General features: G+C 36.8%; 1 protein-coding gene and 1 non-coding gene across 2 annotated transcripts in view; one reads left to right on the top strand and one right to left on the bottom strand.

Moving 5' to 3' along the window:
- The window catches only part of ACER3 (alkaline ceramidase 3), a 152,793-nt gene that overhangs the window by 114,761 nt on the left and 14,726 nt on the right, over positions 1-23,306 (bottom strand). The gene's annotated exons all lie outside the window — the stretch shown is intronic.
- LOC122703939 lies at positions 3,422-3,528 on the top strand. The gene has a single exon (XR_006343673.1). It is a non-coding gene; the product is annotated as a U6 spliceosomal RNA (small nuclear RNA).

Raw genomic sequence — 23,306 nt, 5'->3', positions numbered from 1 at the left:
TCAATTTCATTTTATAACATGATGCTGGTTACAATGATTACTGGTGCTTTTCATTTTCTTTTTTTCAGCTTCTTTGTATTTTATTTTTTCCTTCACAATATTTTGAAGAGTTAACATATTTGAATACTTCCCCACATCTACTATGAGCTCCACAAAGAGCTTCTCTGGTGGTTCAGTGGCTAAGACTCCGAGCTCCCAATGCAGGGGCCCAGATGCAATCCCGGTCAGGTAACTAGATCCCACATGTTGCAACTAACAGTCTGCATGCTGCAACCAAAGATCCCACATACTGTAATGAAGATTGAAGACCCCAAGTGTGACAACTAATAGCCAGCACAAATAAATAAATAAATAAATAAAATTTTTTTTTAAAAAGATTTTACCATTGTTTCTCTCAGGTTTAGCATTGTGCATGGCATATTGAAAGTAATCAATATCTATTGACCTATTAAAAATGTTCTACAATAGGAAAATAATTACTTCTAATAAGAAAAACAAGAAAAGCTGTTTTCACAGAGAAAATTCATATGAACATAGCATCAACTTTTTAAATGTAACATACCATAATGGAGGTTGATAAAAATGCTATCAATTAAACCTTGACCTAGTATACTTGATGAAAAATTCACAGAAGAGACATTTGAGTGTGCCTTAAAGGGTGAATAGGAGTTAGACACATGCATAAAACAGCAGAGATAATATAGGGATGTGCAAAAGCAAGAAATAGCACGGTGTGCCTATGAAACCAGGAGAAATAACTTATGTTCAAGGGGCAAGTTGGGTAAGGAGAAGAAGCTACTAGGAAGGCATGGCAACCCACTCCAGTATTCTTGCCTGGAGAATCCCCATGGACAGAGGAGCCTGGCAGGCTACAGTCCACGGGGTCGCAAAGAATCAGACATGACTGAGTGACTAAGCACAGCACAACAATATAAACATAGGTAACATGTTTGTGATCTCCGTATAGAACTGTAAAAAAATTTGAACTGTATCCCAGAGGGAGCAAATGGAGAGCAAATGATGCAGAAGAATGACAAAAAGACAAGTAAGTTTAAGATATGCCTGACAGACTGGAAGGGGACAAAGAGGACACTTTAGCAATAGTCTAAATAAGTGATCATGAGTGTTTTCATAATACTGAGAGTTATTTACTTTATTCACTGTATTGACATTTGCACTGATGGCACAAGGGCAATGCTGGGTACACCTGCTGGCACCTTTGCTCAAATCAGGGCAGTAGCAACCAAACTATACTATATTCTTCCCCACCACATACTGTATTCTTCCCCACCACTGAACATTCAGTTTTGCAAAAAAGGCAGTTTCATGTGCAGTGATGACTGTGCTAATTAACTTGACCATAGTAATCATTTCACAATATATATGGGTATCCAATCATCATGTTGAACTTTAAACATATGTGTGCGTGCTCAGTTGCTAAGTCATGTCCGACTCTTTGCAACCCATGGACTGCAGCCCACCACCAGGCTCCTCCATTCGTGGGATTTCCTAGGCAAGAATACAGGAGCAGGTTGCCATTTCCTTCTCCAGCGGATTTTCCCCACCCAGGGATCCAACCCGTGTTTACTGGGTTTCCTACATTGGCAGGGGAATTCTTTACCACTGAGCCATCTGGGAAGCCCAAAAGTAGGCAAGGGGGCACCTGGATTTGAACCGGGAACTTCTTTAAATATATACAATCTGTCAATTATACCTCAATAAGTCGGGGCGGGGGGGGAGTGTTAAAAAAGCAGTTTCAGTCAGCAATGTCTTTGATGAAGGCTTTCATTTACATGAAGACTTTAATGCTTTTTACTTTGATAAAAATAATAAAAATTACTAATTGCATTAAATCTAACATGCAATTTTTAATATTCTCTGTAATGAAATGGGAATCTGCATAAAGAACTAAAGATTTTAAAGCATGATGGTCATCTTAAGAAAAAATATCTGTGTCACTATTTTGAGTTGTGATCTCAATTTTTCCATGAAACGTCAATTTATAAGAACTGACAGGTAAACTATGATTATTCATTTTTGGATAAAAAATTCTATTCATCATTTAAAACTATCTACATTGTTATTTCCGTTGTGAAGCCTTAAATAAATCTCCACCAGACACCTTAACAGAATCAGCCGCTTGTTCCTCTAAATGCCAGTATCACTTTGTTGATTTTTTTTCTTTACTAATCTCCGACCTCTCTAGTTGTCTTCCCCTTCCTGGTACGCCAAAGGCACAGCATATGCCTTGTGCACAGTGGGTGCTCCAACATAACTGTGTAGGACAGAGTCAATTTATGGCAGGACTAGGAAAGCTCTACCCTTATCGCTGGAAACACCTGGATGTCTGGATCTTGGACAAGATAAGATCAGTTGGACTTAATGATGTGCTGCTTAGAGTCTAAAACTCCTCTGGTGGCCTCTGAATCAGTGTTCACTGATGGTTTCTACCTGATAGAACTCATTAGTCTGCCTACCTTGACTATATGACCAGAGTGACATAAAAATATCTCACTGGGATCTTCTGCCTTGAGTGCTCGTGAACCCAAAACTTATCACACAGATGTCGGTGGTTCAATCCAGAGATGAAATAGACATGTGTATAAATCAGGATCTTGAGTTTTCCTTTGACATTCCCCACATCCTCAATGCTTGTCTGCTGTCTTTCTCTTGCTGCACCATATCCTTTGCCTTTAAATAAAAGCCTTAGGTAAATACACTCTATGCAGGCGAGTCCTTCAACTATCCAAACCTGTGAAATCTTGCAATAATACTTTCTACACACTTTTGTGTATATAAAAGTAAGCCATAGGACCTAGCTTATATCCATGTCAACATTTTATAAAACAAAATTTTCTACATTTTATAAATACTTTCACATCCACTAACACTAAATCCTCAAAGAGACCCTGTAGAGGTGTGGTCTCACCATTTTTACTAGAAAAACTCAGGCACAAAAGATTAAATGACTTGTCTACAGGAGCTCAACCAGTTAGGGGCAGAACTGGATTCAAGCCTAGTCTAGGCCTCTTGGCGGTAAGAGGCTGACCCCAGTGTTTGCAGCAATCACAGCTGACCCTTGAACAACATGGGTTTGAACTTCACAGGGCCACTTACTCACTGATTTTCTTCAATAAATAGTACAGTACTTACTATACAATGCATGGTTAGTTGAATCTGTGGATGAGGAACTCTGCATAATGAGGGTCACCTGTAAAGTTATACAGGAATTTTCAACTATGCTGGGCTCAGCAGCCCTAACCTCTATGTTGTTCAAGGGTCAATTGTACATGACTATGCTGTAACTTGAGGATTTAAAGTAATATCTCTGTATCCTGATAAAAGTTTCCTAAAACAAGTCACAAAGACATCAGCATTAATCTATTAAAGAGGTTAATAGTAACATACAATGTTGATATCAGTGCTCGCTTCGGCAGCACATATACTAAGATTGGAACGATACAGAGAAGATTAGCATGGCCTCTGCGCAAGGACGACACGCAAATTCGTGAAGCGTTCCATATTTTTTTAAAAAAATAAATAAATAAATAAATAAAAACAATGTTGATATCAAGAAGCTGAACATATTTATCCCTTCACTCCACAAATATACGAGCACCTATTATAGGGCTTAGGCACTGTGTTAGGTAGAGTTTACAGTTTTAGTGAAAAAGTGAGACATTTTAAAGGAGAGAAATGAATACTTTTTCAGTTCATGGATGAAAAGAAAGCTTGAATAAGTGCATAATTTGATATTCTAAATTCTTAAGGAAGCCACTAAACAGTGTTTAAATAGTACTTCAGAGTGTATAAGATCATTTATTACTTTGCCTAATTTGATCCTCAAAACAAAGCTATGAGATATTTGTAATTCAGTTTGACAGCTAAGGAAAGTAAAAATTAAAATTAAGCAATTTGTCCTAATATATATATAAAATCATGCAGCTTGTATAATAAGGCAGTCAGTATTCAAATGCAAGGGTACTAGTAACTTATTTTCTTTCTACTCTATATTTCTCTTATTCTTATGTTGATTTTGATTTACATGTGTTATTTCATCTTTTGTTTTAAAAATCCACAAGATGAAAATCATTAAGTAAAGGGTATCATATAATTATTTGATAATTGGGTACCATAATAATTATTTGGGTATCATAATAATCATTAATAATTTATCATTTAAAGTAAAATTACTTAAACGTCCTAGGTTTTCTTTTTTCTCCCTCTCTCTTTTTTAAATTGAAATATAGTTGACCTACTTCTAACTGATGGTTATAAATATGCTTCTTAAACATTTATTGAATGACATATCTTTAACCTCTGGGTAATTTTAAACAGTTTTTTGGCAAATGAAACAAAAATCATTCATTTCTTTCAGTCAGCTTGTGAATCAATAAAATGGAAACAAGTAATTAAATTTAGTATTTTCTAAGGCTGTATATTGTCACCCCGCTTATTTAACTTACATGCAGAGTACATCATGAGAAATGCTGGGCCGAATGAAACACAAGCTGGAATATACTGCTGGGAGAAATATCAATAATCTCAGATATGCAGATGACACCACCCTTATGGCAGAAAAGTGAAGAAGAACTAAAGAGCCTCTTGATGAAAGTGAAAGAGGAGAGTGAAAAAGTTGGCTTAAAGCTCAACATTCAGAAAACTAAGATCATGGCATCCGGTCCCATCACGTCATGGCAGATAGATGGGGAAACAGTGGAAACAGTGGCTGACTTTATTTTTCTGGGCTCCAGAATCACTGCAGATGGTGATTGCAGCCATGAAATTAAAAGACACTTATTCCTTGGAAGGAAAGTTATGACCAACCTAGATAGCATATTAAAAAGCAGAGATATTACTTTGCCAACAAAGGTCCGTCTAGTCAAGGCTATGGTTTTTCCAGTGGTCATGTATGGATGTGAGAGTTGGACTATAAAAAAAGCTGAGCACTGAAGAATTGATGCTTTTGAGCTGTGGTGTTGGAGAAGACTCTTGAGAGTCCCTTGGACTGCATGGAGATCCAACGAGTCCATCCTAAAGGAGATCAGTCCTGGGTGTTTGTTGGAAGGACTGATGTTGAAGATGAAACTCCAATACTTTGGCCACCTGATGCGAAGAGCTGACTCATTTGAAAAGACCCTGATGCTGGGAAAGATTGAGGGCAGGAGGAGAAGGGGACGACAGAGGATGAGATGGTTGGATGGCATCATCGACTCGATGGACATGGATTTGGGTGGACTCCGGGAGTTGGTGATGGACAGGGAGGCCTGGCGTGCTGTGATTGATGGGGTCGCAAAGAGTCGGACTGAGTGACTGAACTGAACTAAAACATGAAAAGCTATCTGAGTTGTGGAATTTTTTGAAAATGTATAATTAGTTGTTAATGTTTAATAGTATCTTATGGTGAACAGTGTAAGAAACTAACCTTTTTTTTTCCCAAAAGAATACATTACGTAAGGCTTCCCTAGTGGCTCAGTGATAAGGAATCCACCTGCCAATGGAGGAGACACAGGTTCTGATCCAGGAAGCAATTAAGCTCCTGTGACACAACTATTGAGCCTGTGCTCTAAAGCCCAAGGAGCCGCAACTATTGAGCACAACTACTGAAGTCAACGCCCTAGAGCCTGTGCATGCATGCATGTTCAGCCACTGACTCATGTCCAACTCTTTGCGACCCCATGTACTATAGCCCACCAGGCTCCTCTGTCCATGGGATTTTTCCGGCATGAATACTGGAGTGGGTTGCCATTTCCTCCTCCAGGGGACCTAGTGTTTGTGCTCTGCAAAAAAAAAGAAGTCACAGCAATGAGAAGCCTGCATATCACAACTAGAGTAGCCCTCGCCTGCTGCAACTAGAAAAAAGCCCAAGCAGCAACAAAGACCCAGCACAGCCAAAAATAAATAAAAAATTTAAAAAGAATACATCAAAACTATAAGTTTATGAATTCAATTCATTTAACTTAAAATTCTCAGTGTTTGAGCTAAATTCCTAAGCAGTAAGGAAAAAATTATAAACACTGTAAAACACAAGTTTCAAAACTTTTTTAAATCCCAAATCTCTCAAATGAACTGTTCTAGTTCCATCTGAATCCTTTGGGCCAAGTTCCACTGAAACTAGACTTTTTTCCAGGGTATTCATTGCCCAAGTGTCAGCTTTTAAAGGTCTGAAAAAACCTGCTTTAAAGAAAACCAGAGAAAATGAGATAGGTCAGCCAAGACAAGTGTGCCATGTAGCAAATAGAGGTTTCTCTGTGATCCAACTAAAATAGCAGTGCTGTTATACTCATACATACATATAACTGTAATATTTCTATGGTTTTCCCCATTAACCTTTAATCTAAACACTAATTTTTTTTAAACTTGGTTTTGATTTTATGTGAAAAAAATAAAGAGAATGAAATAGTGAAAAAATTCAAACAAATTAGGTAAAAGAAAAAGAACAAAACAGCGTACCAAAATCTATTGAACTTGTATATCTGGAATTATCCTGGTGATTTTATTTACATAATCTCTTTTAATATAAACTATCACCTTGTGAGCTGGGTGTTACCATTCTTATTTTACATATCAGGAAACTGAGACACAGTAAGAATAAGAACTTGCCCAATTTACTCCTAAATAGGAATATCTAGACTAAATCTCATGCCATTTCTCTTTAATGAAAGCAGTTTCTCATACCACATCATGCAAAAAGAAAAAAAGAAGGAAAAAGATTTAAAAAAAACACACACAATCATGAGCATTGGTCTACTCAAACAATTTTTAAGAGGGAAGCAAACCACGTTAATTCTGGCAACTATCCTAGATTCATCTGAACCTGTATAGGATTTATTCATTTGTACTCCATAAAAATAAAGAAATGATGCTATCTTAAAAACAATTCCTTCACTGGTGTAATGAATCATTTATCTTTTTTGCTATTTATCTTTTCACATTTTAAAACTTATACTCAAAAAATAAATAAATAAAATAAAAAAAACTTATACTCTAGCTAACACATAACCTATTGGGAAAAAAATCCATCATATGACATTGCCAAGAAATACACATATAGTAGGTACTTAGTAAATATTTGTTGGTTGAATACTTTGTATATTCATAATGCCTTGAAATCAGTAAGTATCTGAATAGCTGATGGTGTGATTAGCCTTCAGTGACTCTGGTCTTAAAGTTCTGGTTTTGGAGTTCAGTATGAAAAAGGGTTCTATTTTAATCAATCATGACACATTACCGGTTACCTGACTTGATTTATCATTTCTCTAGTATTCTTCATTTTATCAAAATGGCTTCAGAATGACAACCAGGCAAAACAATTCTTTTTTATTCTATAGATTACAATGGGCAGAATATGCCAAGCAATTCCATACTCGTTTAATAAACATTTACTGCAAATTTAATCTATATTAGACACTATGTTAAGTGCTGTGGATACAAAGTTAGAGTTAAAAAACTTTTTAACCTGAGGCATTATCAAAACAGTAGAGGACATAGACATATAAATAAATAATCACAATACTGTATGAAGTGTACACACATCATTCAATAAATGTTTATTGAAAACCTCATACAACAAACACTGTAACAAGGCCTGGGATACAGCAATGAACAAGGTTCTGTGGTCCCTGCCCTCACAAACTTTATAATTTAACATGGCTTCAGAGACTTCCCAAGTCTCCAGAAAAATAAACTCATAGTCAAATATCACAAGAACACACGAAGCAGTGTACCCATAAAGAAATCAATGAGTAAAAGAAGCAGTGAAAAAAACAAATAAGCAGAGATGAATGATACTGAAATTAATGGACACAGAATATTTAATAAGTACATTTAGTATGTTTAGAGAAATAAAAGCAACAAAAAGAACCAAGGGGGGAAAAAATCATCAAAAATTGCCACACAGATTTGAAAAACAAATAAGAGAACCTTTAAAAATGAAAATATATAGCAATTAAAAACATTAAAGAGAAAAAGTGAATTTAGAAGAAAAAAAAATAAGGCTGAATTAACCAAGTAAAGAGAGATGAGAGGGATAAAGCAGGACATTCCAAACAGAAAAGACAGTGTATGCAAAAACATGAAACCATGAAGCTGAATTCTGTGTTTGAGGAAATAAAAGCTGAATTATATTGCTGAAGCATAATGTGCAAGTGTTTAAAAAGGCAAGCGATTACATCAGAAAATTCATCCAGAGCTAGACTGTGAAAGACTTCATGCTCTATATTTCTCAACTCTATGGTCTATGTGTGCCTATACTGACACCTGAAGTTCTTATTTTATATACAAATTTATATGCATATACAGTAAATAATATTTCCAGTTTTTAAATATATAAATCCTTAGTTAAAAGGAAATAAATAGCCATTGGGCAATTTGGCAGACAACCCCAAAATCCTCTCTTTACAAACACCTAGATAGGCTAAATAATATTTAATAGGTGTATTTTTAAATGCACAGCTGAGCTCCCAAGAAATAAAAAGGTAATTCCAAGAGGAGGAAAAACGAGAGTAAACTGAAAATCAATATGGTATTTGGGTACGACTCTCCTACCAAGGGAAAAAGGTAACGCAGTGAAATGCCTGACTCAGTACCATAAGAGGCTGAGTTTCAATGATCACACAGGAATAAAAGATGAAGCACTGGATGACACATGTGTGGGAACTGGATCTGAGATGCTTGAGAGACAACCCACACAGTAGCTAAGTGAAGCAGAAAATTAACTGCCGACTATCATAGAGAAACAAGAAAGCTCTTCTATGTAGAAAAAAATATAAATAAAACAATAAAAACAATTACCACACTTGGAAATATAAAAACAAGATGTGTGACAATCACTTGAAACTCAGTCCCATGATCCTCACCCCTGGCATACATACCCTTGGGTAACCCTGCAAGTGGACAGAACCTATGAACTGCTTTTAACCAACAGAATACAGTAAGGTGACAAGATAGATGTGATTATGTGTATGTGATAACATTACATAAGATTGTAGCACCCATTTTGCTAGAGGCTCTCTTTCCCTTGCTGGTTTTGAAGAAGCAAGCTACTATTTAGGGGGTTGCTTATCTTAAGGGGTCCCATGTGATGCTGGAGAAGACTCTTAAGACAGCAAGGAGATCAAACCAGTCAATCATAAAGGAAATCAACCCTGAATATTCATTGAAAGGAGTGATGCTGAAGCTCCAATACGTCAGCCACCTGATGTGAAGAACCAACTCACTGGAAAAGACTCTGATGCCGGGAAAGATTGAAGACAGGAAGAAAAAGGGACAGCAGAGGATGAGATGGTTGGATGGCACCAGTGACTCAATGGACATGAGTTTGAGCAAACTCTGGGAGATGGTGAAGGACAGGGAAGCCTGGCATGCTGCATTCCATGCAGTCTCAAAGAGTTGGACACGACTTAGCAACTGAACAACAACAATCTGACAAATTAATGAGGATGGCCTCTAGGAGCTAAGGGTAACCACTATTCAAAATCCAGTAAGAAATGGATACCTCATTTCTAAAACCACAGGGAGCAGATTATTCTAAATGGAGTCCTCCCTTTCAAGTCTCAGGTGAGACTACAGCCCCAACTAACCTATAGCAACTGTGAGATAAACATGCATTTCCTTTAAGCCACTAAATTTGTGGGTAATTTGTTATGCAGCAATGAAGACTAATACAAAGTGGAACTAAACACTGCAAAACAACAGAATATGTTAAGAGGAGCATATTCAAAGTTAAAGGAGGTTCTCTGAAAAGAAGAGATAAGTTTGCCTTTAAGTCAAATATGCATTTAAAAAAACTTTCCACGTAGCTCAGTTGGTAAAGAATCTGCCTGCAATGCTGGAGACCTGGGTCGGGAAGATTCCCTGGAGAAGGAAATAGCAACCCACTCCAGTATTCATGCCTGGAGAATCCCACGGACAGAGGAGCCTGGCAGGCTACAGTCCATAGGGTTGCAAGAGTCAGACATGACTTAGTGCACTATCGATCTTTCTTTTCAGAATAGAACTGGGACAAACCAGTAACTCTCAAAACAGTAGAGGAAAGAAGGAAATAATTTTTTTAAAAAGCCTACCAATGCCAAGATAAGTGAAAAAATATAGGGAAGAAAAAATTCTTATAAATTAGGATAAATAAACAGCATTTAAAAGGTGGAAATAAAAAATGTATCAGTAACCAGAGTAAATATAGTAGAAAAAGAATGAGACTGAATTTTTAAAATAACAGAAATAGTTACCTGCTATTTACATTACAAACACCTAAAACACACAGAATAGCTGAAAGTAAAAACCTGGAAAAAAAATATGCCAGGCAAAAGAAACTCTCTAAAGCATAAATTCAATATACGGCTTAAGTTTCAAGTCATTTCTTGAATTAGTACCCTTTTGATCTTACCTCTTAAAGAAACAAACCATTGTACCAAACTCACAGCCAATATAGTAAAATTTCATGAAAATACCTACACAGCATGCTTACCATATGATTAAGAAAGATTATTCTAACAGAGGACAATAACAAGCAAGACAGGCAGTATACATGACAGGGGTGGAACCTGGGCCCCCTGCAGTGGAAGCTGTGGGTCCTAACCATTGGACCACCAGAGAATTCCCTTCATGAAAGGAAGAGTAATGACTATCAGAATGCTTAAAAGTGACTCAAAATCCCATTAACTAATTCTTTCTTTTTCTTAAGTGTATAACTAATCAAAAGGCTTGAATCCTTTAAAAACTTTTGAGACAAGACACAAAGAGAGGACTTCATATAAGTAGGATTTATTCTTATGCTTACTGTCACGTCTTTGAATTTGCTTATTACTTTTCTCTTAGTCTTTAAAGGCACTGATTAAAATATCTTTTCTGTGAAAGAGCTTAATCTGAAATACATGTGGCCATCCATTTCATAAAAATCATTTCTTTTACTGAAATAAAATTTAAGAAACCAACAAAAACACATATTGCCTACAGAATGTGAAATATTTAAAAATGCAATGTTGGCAACGAATTATATGACTTTTTATGATCATTTTCTTGATGCATCTAATACAAGGCATATAAATTTACTGCACATCTGTTTGAGTTTTCCTTTGCTTTCTCATCACCTACTCATAATGTTTATACTTTCTTAAAACTAATTTAGCTTTAATCCTCCAATCTTTTACTGAAAATATTTCAAAGGAAGTTGAGGACAATGACCTTCTCTGACTTTTATAGCTATTTTATATCTCCCTCTCACCGTTTATTCTGACCGTTCTTAAAATTTAAACTTTATCTATATGTTGTTCTTGAAAACAAGCTTTATGTTTAAAAAGTAAGGGTACCACAGCACATAGGTCTGCTTTGTTGGCTTTTTCTTTCTGATTTCATCCTCATTCTTCACCAATCCTAGTCTCCCTCCATAATCAATATTCTCTTCAGAAGATAACTGTTTCATGAAAACATTCCCAATTTAATAACATCTTCACTTTTAATCATGTAACTGTAACATGTTAATATATCTCCCACATGTTACACTGTCATTGTCATGGTACTGTACAGATTTGTTCTGAACTGAGTGTAGAAAGATTTACTTCTCTGGCTAAAACCTTCTGAAGGGTTTTGATCACAAATAAAATAAAAGCTGAACACCTTATTGTGGACTACAAAATCAACAATACAAAGTCAGAACTACAAAGTCAAAACCCTGCCTACCTCTTCTAATTATTCTTGCCCATCTGTTCCAACACTAGCCTTCCTAATGCTCCTCAAAACAAACCAAGTCTATTATCCCAGTCTCAGGGCCATAAGCAAAACTGCCTTGAACGTCACTACCCCAGATAACCTCACATTCCTTCTTATTCCTTAGGTATTATGTCCAATATTACCAACACAAGGAACCCTTCCTTCATAACCCTCTCTAAAGAAGTCCTCGAGGCATTCTCTCTCATACTGTTGTTCAGTCGCTCAGTCGTGACAACTCTGCGACCCCATGGACTGCAGCATGCCTATTACCTTGTTTTATTTCTTAATAGCATTTATCACAATTAGAAACCATTTATTAAAATATACTCATTTATGTATTTGTCATCTTCCCTCATTAGAATGCATTAGTACTTGTAATAGCCATATTTTCTGGTTTTTGTAATTTCTGCTTTGGTATGTGGGGTCTTGCTGACCTGGGTAGGACTGTTCTTCCCAGAGCTAGCTGCTGCTGCTGCTAAGTCGCTTCAGTCGTGTCCGATTCTGTGTGACCCCATAGACAGCAGCCTACCAGGCACCTCTGTCCCTGGGATTCTACAGGCAAGAACACTGGAGTGGGTTGCCATGTCCTTCTCCAATGCATGAAAGCGAAGTCACTCAGTCGTGCCCGACTCTTAGCGACCCCATGGACTGCAGCCTACCAGGCTCCTTGTCCATGAGATTTTCCAGGCAAGAGTCCTGGAGTGGGTTGCCATTGCCTTCTCTGCAGGGCTAGCTAGTTAGCATACTATTTGCCTGTAAGCATACCTTTTATATGCAAAGCAAACAATCCGGAGCCAATAACACCAACTACCTCCTTTATCAGACTCCAGGCCACTATTCCCCAGCCTTAATCACTTCAGGGCCATGCACCAGACAACTACAAACAGTCCCTAAGTCCCAGAGCCCATTGAAATTATTCAAACCTACCTATCCCACACCGGCTTACCCTACCTTGCCCACTCCTTTCCCCAATATTCCACAAAATTAAACCACAATAAACGCTCTCACCCACATCCCCGCCTCCACAACCTCCCCTCCCCAGACTGACCCTGGTGCTTCCTCATGTGGTACTGCACAATGTGTTATGTCTTCAGCTTCTAGGGGACTGTGAGTAATAAAAAAATTCCTCCTTCGTGGCAATCATTTTCATGTTTGTGTCTTATAATACCTTACTTATGCTTTAGTCACTCAGTTGTGTCTAACTCTGCGACTCCATGGACTATAGCCTGCCAGGCTTCTCTGTCCATGGAATTCCCCAGGCAGAAATAGTGGAGTGGGTTGCCATTTCCTTCTCCAGGGGATCTTCTCAGCCCAGGGATCAAACCCACGTCTCCTACATTACAGGCAGATTCTTTACCATCTGAGCTACCAGGGAAGCCCTAATTAAACAAATATGTACCTTTAAATAAATGTCTGACATAAAGTACATGCTCGACAAATATTTGTTGAATATATCACCTGAAAAATAAATTCCTTTGGTTCCCTTCAGTTCCTAGCATGAATGAGTTTACTCACATCATTCTTTAATACACTTTAACAATTGAATCATTTATAAAACATGTATTCTTTGCCCAATAAAAGATAGGTATCATGTTAAGTACTAAAGATACAGGGATGAATAAAATTCAGATACACTCTGTTCATAAGAGTTTCAAATAAGAAATGAGAATGTAGAAAAGTTGATAAATAAAAAGATGAAAAAGATAATTTATAACTACTATAGGGGAAGAAAAAGCTGGTATTGCTATCATAATATCAGACAAATAGAACTTTAAAATAAAAAGTACTATAAAAATAGGGATCCAGTATACCAGGAATATGTCATAACCCTAATCACATATGTGTCTAATTTAACTGCAGAGCTTCAAAACACTTAAAAACTAACAGAATAACATAGGGGAAATTATCAAATTCATCAACCTACCCATCTCAGTGTTTGAAAAATAAAGCAACTTTTCTCATCCTACTCTCCACACCACCCTCACCACCAAATCAGCAGGGTTCCAGAATATTTTAATACCACAAGTGTTTTGAACAAGTAAACATTAGCACTAACAGACATAAGGACACTACAATAATTTAAGGGTCTTTCACATCTAGCCATTATAGAGTAACTGGGACTGGACTTTCCCTTGCTGTTAACTAACTAGAAAAGAGGTCAGAAGATAGGAAAAAAACTCTTTCAGTCACTGAACAACCAGGTAGTGCAGAAATGTGACCTTTGAGAAAAGGGAAGCAAATGAGGTGAGTGCTAAGCTTACCCCAATTTTTTGGAGGACACACTTTCCAGACCATGGCGTAAGAAAAGGAAATTCAAACACAGTACAGCCATCTCATTAAACTGAGGAGACAGAGATTAGACTTTAGAAAGACAGAGACATTAAGATTAAGAGGACAGAATACCAAAGGAGAGAGGTAGCTCTGCGGAGAAAAAGGTCCAAAACTCTACAAGGGATCCTCTTGAGTCTATTGTTGAATACTAAGCAGCACATGCACAGAGTGAGACTCCATTAGGCAGAGAAAAGAACAACTGGGGGGAAAACTACTATAGAGCTGTAAACGAACAGCTAACAAAGCACAGACAGAAGAGAGATCACACAGAATGCATTCAATCCCTAAGGCATTCAATAGGGATCCCAGAAATGTCCTGTTTTCTGTAATGAAGCAAAACTAGCGAAAGAGTAAAGACAACAGCTCTAAACCCACCCCAAAACAAGTTTTAAAACAAGCCATGAAAGGATAAGCTGACCAGAAAATTTAATCACTGGCCAAAAAGAAGTCAAACACCCTTCTAATGAAGACAACAAAAACAGTCTAGTCATTCAACATCACATTACAATTCCAACATCCAAAAAAAATTGCTATTTAAGTTTAAAAAGCAAGAAAATCAGTCAAAAGAAACTACCTAGAAATGACAGTGATAACAAAAGTGACAAAGATTTTTTTTTTTTAAATATTTATTTGGCTGCATCAGGTCACATGGGAATTTTTGTCACGGCACACATGCTTGAGTTACAGACTCTAGAGCAGACAGGGCCAGCAGCTTCAGGGCACAGGAGGAGCTGCCCCATGGCACATGGGATTTTAGTTCCCCCACCAGGGATCATCCAACTCAATGCACAAGAGTTTGAGCAAGCTCCGTGAGTTGGTGATGGACAGGGAAGCCTGGTGTGCTGCAGCCCATGGGGTTGCAAAGAGTCAGACATGACTGAGTGACTGAACTGAATTGAACCAGGGATCAAACCCATGTCCCCTGCAGTGCAAGGTGGATTCTTAACCACTGGACCACCAGAGAAGTCCCCTGAAACTGGCAAAAATTTTATACCTGCTATCGTAACTATGTTCAAGAACCTAAAGAAAAACATGAAAATAAAGAGGAGAGAAATGTAATAATACATTTGTTTTCAGTAATGACAGAGTAAGATCTTACTGTCTAATTCTTCATAAAAATGGTAAAATCTGGAATGATACTAAGAGAGACTTTACATGAAAGCACTGGAGAGTACAAGAGAAGCAGACTGTAATGGAGAGTATATCCTTAAAGAAGGGGAGCTGTACAAAGCGAGTTCCTATTTACCCAGCTTTCGGCCTTGGGCAAAGTTCAACACACAAAGAGCAGTAGAATATAACACTACAGGCTTTCTAGCCTGGGAAACCAAGAAACTGAAGTCAGAAGAAACATGACCACTGAAGAGAATGGAGAAATCCTTAAAGGGAACAACACTAAGAAGGTTATCTCCAAATTCTGTCTGCTTATATTTGTACCATTAGAGAACCTCACATGTACCTGACAGACTGAAAGAAGTTCAGCTAAAGGCAAAAGAGACAATGGCCAAAAAATAAGAATTTACAGTTCAACTCAAGTCAGTCAAGACAATTGTCAATTAAAACCAAAGAAACAATACTCACCAGGAAAAAAACAAACAAAAAACCCAGAATCTCCACAATTTAACATTCTTACTATCCAAAATAAAATCTAAAATTATTTAACATAGGAAGAACCAGGAAAATGAAACACATTCTTAAGAGAAGAGTATCAACTGATGAACCCCCAGATCACCCAGGCAGACAAGGGCTTTAAAGCAGATCTGATAACAATCTTCAATAAATTAAACCAATGACAAAACAAAACATGCTAACAATAATGAAAAGAGGGAATTCGTGGAGAAAAATAGAAATGATTTTAAAAAGCACTAAATGGAAGTTCTAAAACTGAAAAAATGCAATATCTGAAATAAATTATTCACTGAAAAAATGACAGGGAAAAAAGTGAACCTGAAGACAGATTAATCAAAATTATCCAATCTACACAGGCATAGAGAGAGAAAAAAATATTTTTTGTAAAATGAACTGACCTTAAAAGGCCTGTTAGACTGACATCAAACAGTCCAACAGACTTGAACTAGAAACAAATGATAGGAGAGAGAGACTGAAGCAGAAGATAATATGTAAAGACTGACCAAACTTTTCTAAAATATGGTTAAAGATATAAGTTTATAGACATAAGATGCTAGACTTGCTGAAGGGAAATGATACCAGAAGGAAATACAGATCCTCAGATAGGAAAGAAATACATTAGAAATGGTAAACCCCCAGCTAAGCACAAAAGTTAATATTATGCCTTTTTCTTTCAATTTACTTGTAACTTTCTTACTTTTAACATATTGTTCATAGCACATGTGAAAGTGAAAGTCATTCAGTCGTGTCGGACTCTTTACGACCCTATGGACTATACAGTCCATGGAATTCTCCAGGCCAGAATATTGGAGTGGGCAGCCTTTCCCTTCTCCAGTGGATCTTCCCAACCCAGGGATCAAACCCAGGTCTCCCACATTGAAGGTGGATTCTTTACCAGCTGAGCCACAAGGGAAGCCCATAACAGATTAGATATAAAAAAAAAAAAAAAAAAAACTGCAGCATAAAAACAAGGAAACTAGGATATGGACCTATACAACTGACTTATTCTACACATTCCTAAATTTTTCATGAAGTGGGCAGTGAAAAGTTAAGGATACACACTGTATCCCTCAAGAAACCACTAAATATATACTACAGATGAAATGCCAATAGGAAAAGGAAAGTTAAAATTCTCAAAAAGTAAAAAAAAAAAAAAAATAAAATAAAAATAAGAAAGAACAGAGAAAACTAACATAAAAATAATAAAATGGTAGACCCATACCCAACCATCAGAGATAAACCTGCTGGTCTGCTGTCCTGTTGATAATATTTTTTGTTACTTGTTTAGAGCTTTGTTTTTAAAAGACAAATACTTGAGATATTTCTCTGTTAGAAGAGCTTTGGGATTCTCCTTCTCCCTTCACACTTAAAAGTAAAACTGTGATTTCTAATGGATTTCTTACTCTAAAAGTTTTGAGGGTTGCTGTTTATTTAATTCAACAATTAGTGTTTAGATCAACCAATACGAGAGCAGCAACTGAAGAATAATGGCTCAAGTGGGGCTCAGATAACAGCAAGCAGAGAAAGGTAAAAATGACCTTCACTGAGGTCCCTCTGAGGAGCCTGCCTGTTTCTACGCTGTTCAGAACTATGTACTTCAAACTGTTTATACTGATAGAATCTTCAGGTTATTAGAAGGCGTGCAAGACAACTGCATAACAGAACTGTAAGGATTTCTTTCCTCTTGCAGTTACTTTGAGGTTCTATTGATTATTAAGATGCATAGTATGTGTGCTGAGTTAATTTCTACCTAGAAATTCAAGGGTTCTGGTTTTGAGAGTCTGATCAGGTTAATACCTTAATCTGAGGAAAGAGTTTTTTCCTTTGCAAGAATTACGACTAACCCAATCCTGGTGAAGGGAGGTGTTCTTAGACTGCAAGCAAATTAGCAAACATTCTATAAGGAAGCTGGTATATCATCTTTAAAAATTCCAAGGTTATAATGGTCAAAAAAAACTTTAGGAACTATTCCAGACAAACTGAAACTAAATAGATGTGAGATCTAAATGTAACATGTGATTCTGGGCTAGATACTCTTGCTAGTAAGGGCGTTTTTGGGAAAACTCAAAAAAAAAAAAAAAAAAGTTAAATGGATTATAGGATTAGATGGCAGTAATACATCAATGTTAACTGTCTGATTTTAATGGCTGTATTGTGGTTATTGTAGGACAACAACCTTCTTTGAAGGAAATATTCAATAAATTATGAGGGGTAGTTAACAGAGGATTATGTTGGTGACATACCTTCAAATGGCTCAAAAAGAAGTTATTTGTATTGTACTTGAAACTATTCTTTACGTTGGAGATTGCTTTCAAGGTATTTTTTTCCCCTAAGCAGATATAGCTATAGATTAACATATTTATATAATTACTTTCTATGCAAAGAATCAGGAAAATGTGACCCAACACCAGGGGAGAAACATCAGACCTAGAAATGATGAACAGCAGAACTAGTAGATGAGGATTTAAAACACCTATCACGAATGTGTTCAAGGATTAAAAAAAAAAAAACAAAAATGAATACGACAAAGAGAAATACATAAACTATTTTTTTAAATTAAACGAAACTTTTAGAGCTGAAAACCGCAGCATCTGAAATTTAAAAATTCATTGTATGTGCTTAACAGAAGGATCAGTGAACCCGAAACTAAGGAAATAAAACCTATACAAATTGAAGCACAAAGAGAAACAGGCAAGAAAAAAAAAGAATCAAAGGACAAGTAAGATAATAACTATTTAACACGTGTATAGGACTTGCCTGTTGGTCCAGTACTGCACTCCCAATCCAGGGGGCCTGGGTACAAGCCCATGTGTCACAACCAGAGATCCTGCATGCTGCAACTAAGACCCAGTGCAGCCAAATAAATAAATTTAAAAATTTAAATAAATAAATTTGTAAAAGATTATTTAAAAACACATGTATAATTGAAGTACTAGAAAAAGGAGAAAACAGAAAACAAAGTAGGAAAATATCAAAGCTATACTGCCTTAAAATACTCCAAATTTTATTTTTTAAAAAGTCAATCCACAGGCCTAAGAAGATGAAGAAACTTCAAGCAAGATTACCACACACAAACCACCATTAACATCACCACATTATCGCTAAGGAACATAACAATAAACTACTGAGATCAAACATAAAAGAGAAAACTCTAAAAGCATTTAAAGAAAAATGGCAAAGGGAATAAAGACAGTAATAAATGATGACTCCCTAAACAAACAAATAAATAAAATCCAAACTAGAAGACAATCTAACAAGTTGTTAGCTGCTGAAAGAAAATAACTATTCAACAAGAATTCTACATCCTGCAAAAATGTTTCAAATAGGAAGGTGAAAATAGACATTCTCAGACAAATGTTAAGTTGACAAAATTTATTACCAACAGAAGTGTACTATAAGACAAGTTAAAGTATACAATTTAAGGTTATCACATTATACGTTCAGTTCAGTTCAGTAGCTCAGTCACTTTGCGACCCCATGAACTGCAGCACGCCAGGCCTCCCTGTCCATCACCAACTCCCGGAGTCCACCCAAATCCATGTCCATCGAGTCGATGATGCCATCCAACCATCTCATCCTCTGTCGTCCCCTTCTCCTCCTGCCCTCAATCTTTCCCAGCATCAGGGTCTTTTCAAATGAGTCAGCTCTTCGCATCAGGTGGCCAAAGTATTGGAGTTTCATCTTCAACATCAGTCCTTCCAACAAACACCCAGGACTGATCTCCTTTAGGATGGACTCGTTGGATCTCCATGCAGTCCAAGGGACTCTCAAGAGTCTTCTCCAACACCATAGTTCAAAAGCATCAATTCTTTAGCATTCAGCTTTCTTTATAGTCCAGCTCTCACATCCATACATGACCACTGGAAAAACCACATCCTTGACTAGACGGACCTTTGTTGGCAAAGTAATGTCTCTGCTTTTTAATATGCTGTCTAAGTTGGTCATAACTTTCCTTCCAAGGAGTAAGTGTCTTTTAATTTCATGGCTGCAATCACCATCTGCAGTGATTTTGGAGCCCAGAAAAATAAAGTCAGCCACTGTTTCCACTGTTTCCCCATCTATCTGCCATGAAGTGATGGGACCGGATGCCATGATCTTAGTTTTCTGAATATTGAGCTTTAAGCCAACTTTTTCACACTCCTCTTTCACTTTCATCAAGAGGCTCTTTAGTTCCTCTTCACTTTCTGCCATAGGGTGGTGTCATCTGCATATCTGAGGTTATTGATATTTCTCCCGGCAATCTTGATTCAAGCTTGTGCTTCTTCCAGCCCAGTGTTTCTCATGATGTACTCTGCATATAAGTTAAATAAGCAGGGTGACAATATACAGCCTTAACGTACTCCTTTTCCTATCTGGAACCAGTCTGTTGTTCCATGTCCAGTTCTAACTGTTGCTTCCTGACCTGCATACAGGTTTCTCAAGAAGCAGGTCAAGTGGCCTGGTATGCCCATCTTTTTCAGAATTTTCCAGTTTATTGTGATCCACACAGTCAAAGGCTTTGGCATAGTCAGTAAAGCAGAAATACATGTTTTTCTAGAACTCTCTTGCTTTTTTGATGATCCATCGGATGTTGGCAATTTGATCTCTGGTTCCTCTGCCTTTTCTAAAACCAGCTGCAACATCTGGAAGTTCATGGTTCACGTATTGCTAAAGCCTGGCTTGGAGAATTTTGAGCATTACTTTACTAGCGTGTGAGATGAGCGCAATTGTGCGGTAGTTTGAGCATTCTTTGGCATTGCCTTTCTTTGGGACTGGAATGAAAACTGACCTTTTCCAGTACTATAGCATATATTCACTGGACAAAAAAATCCCCATAAAAGTAGATCCACACAGTTCAAATCCATGTTGTTTAAGGGGCAACTGTGCTGGCAAATCAAACCCAGACATAGATGTAGATGATAATACATCATATCCAAATGGGCCAGAGATGCAAAGTTGGTCCAACAGTGAAAAACAAAAAAATCAATGTCATTCATCATGTTAACAGAAAGGACAAAATCACTTCAATAGATACAGAATACTATTTGACAAAATTCAAAACCTACTCATGATAAAACTCAAACAAGTCAGGAAAAGAAAAGAATTTCCTCAACAAGAGGTCAAAAAACCCCCTAGAGTTTATCTAATAATAACAACAACAACAACAACAAACAATCATATCTAATAATGAAACACTTAAGGCTTTCCTCCTTAAAGGAGGAAAGACAAAGCTTTCTGCTCATGTCACTTCTACTCAACAATGTACTGGAAGGACCTAGCCCATGTAATAAGGCAAGAAAAAAAATGCAAAAAGATTGAAAAGAAGAAGTGAAACTTTCTATTCACAGATTACATGATTATTTGCTGCTGCTGCTAAGTCACTTCAGTTGCTTCAGACTCTGTGCAACCCATAGACGGCAGCCCACCAGGCTCCCCTGTCCCTTGGATCCTCCAGGCAAGAACACTGGAGTGGGTTGCCATTTCCTTCTCCAATGCATGAAAGTGAAAACTGAAAATGAAGTCACTCAGTTGTGCCTGACTCTTAGCGACCCCAAAGACTACAGCCCACCAGGCTCCTCCGTCCATGGGATTTGCCAGGCAAGAGTACTAGAGTGCAGTGCCATTGCCTTCTCCACATGATTGTTTACTTAGAGACAAAAAATTAATAAGTTTAGCAAGGTAGAAGATAGAAGGATGATAAACAAAAATCAATTTTATATGTTTATGCTAGCAACAAACAATGAGAAACATGAAATCTTAAAAATACAATTTATAAGAACGTCAAAAAATATAAAACACTTAGAAATAAATTTAACAAGATGTTTAAGACCTCCACAATGAAAACTATTGAGAGAAATTAAAGGAGACCTACATACATGGAGAAATAAAAGATGGTGGATTATAAGACTCATATTTTTAAGATGTCTGTTTTCCCCAAACTGATTTACAGATATAACACAATCCCATTAGGCTTTTTAAATAAAAAGTGATGTATTATCTATTTTATTTAACAGATTACCTCAAAACTTAGCAGCTTAAAACATCAAACAATTATTACATCACATAATTTGCTTCAAAAATATGGAAGCAGTTCAGATTCAGGATCTTTCCTGGGGATGCAGTCAAAATGCTGGCCAGCTCCAAAGTCTTTGAAGGCCTAAATGGATATGGAAGATCAACTTTCAAGATGGCTAATTCTCCTGGCTATTGGCTGGAGGCCTCAGCTCCTCACTACATAGACTTTTCATGACATGAGGGCTTGCTTCCCCCAGAATGAGTGATCCAAGAAAGAGGACAAGAGGGAAGTAGTCATGCCTTTTATAACCTAGTATGCAAAGTTTCATCACATTATTTCTAATTTATTTTATTAGAAGCAAGGCACTAAATTTGGCCCATACTCAGAAGAAGATATAATAATTAAATTTTACCTCTTAAACAGAGAAGTAGCCAAGGATTTGTGCACATATAGTGAAATTCTAAACAACAGTTAAGAAAAAAATCAACTATCTAACTTATCAATGTAAGTAATTCTCAGGAACATGGATGATACTAAGGACCACAATTTGAGTAAAAAAAAAAAAAGATGCAGAATATATATATATATATATATATATATATATATATATATGCAAAATTTCACTCACATTAAAAGTAAAGCCAGCAAACTTAAACTGTGTTTTTTAGGAATGCATGAGTGGTAAAAGGCTAGGAAATGAAACACTGAATTAAGATAGTGGTTACCTCTCAAGAAAAAGAAGACAAGCTGAGGGAAGGGCAAAAAGGGGCCAAATGTTTACCTAATTATGGTTGCTCTTAACCAAAGAATAGTCATCCTTTATCAAGGTCATAATTCTCTTCAACTGGCAAGCTTTAAATTGGGCATTCCTATAGTAGCGAGAACAAAGAACATCCATTTGATTGGCAAGTCTAATTGAATCAACTTCAGTGATCAACAGATCAATAGAATATCAGACAACAAAGCCAGAATGACCTCTTGTCTGCTTGGAAAAAGTACATGTGTATAGGGGGACAACCTAATGAATGGGAGAAAATGTTTGCAAACCCCAAAAGGGCTTAATTTCCAAAACATACAAATAGCTGATACATTTCATTATCAAAAAAACAAACAACCCAATCAAAAAATGAGCAGAAGGCCTAAATAGGTATTTTTCCAAATAAGACAAACAGATGGCCAATAGGAACATGAAAAGATTCTCAATATCACTAATTATTAGAGAAATGCAAATTAAAACTACAATGAGGTATCATCACCTCACATTGATCAGAATGGCCATCATCAAGAAGTCTACAAATAATAAATGCTGGAGAGGGTGTAGAGAAAAAAAGAACCTTCCTACACTGCTGGTGGGAATGTAAACTGGTGCAGCCATTATGGAAAACAGTATGGAGGTTCTCTAAAAAACTAAAAACAGGGTTACCATATTATCCAGAATCAATCCCACTCCCGGGAACATATCCAGAAAAGACGAAAACTACAACGTTCACAGCAGCACTATTTACAATAGCCAAGACGTGGAAGCAATCTAAATGTCCATCAACAGATGAATGGGTAAAGATATGATGCATATATATGTATATATACACACACACATAAAAGATGAAATAATGCCATATGTAGCAACATGGATAGATCTAGAGATTAT

This window comes from Cervus elaphus, chromosome 1, assembly GCF_910594005.1.
Source record: "Cervus elaphus chromosome 1, mCerEla1.1, whole genome shotgun sequence".
In the NCBI taxonomy this organism is placed as follows: domain Eukaryota; kingdom Metazoa; phylum Chordata; class Mammalia; order Artiodactyla; family Cervidae; genus Cervus; species Cervus elaphus.
This window is presented reverse-complemented; position numbering and strand designations above follow the sequence as displayed.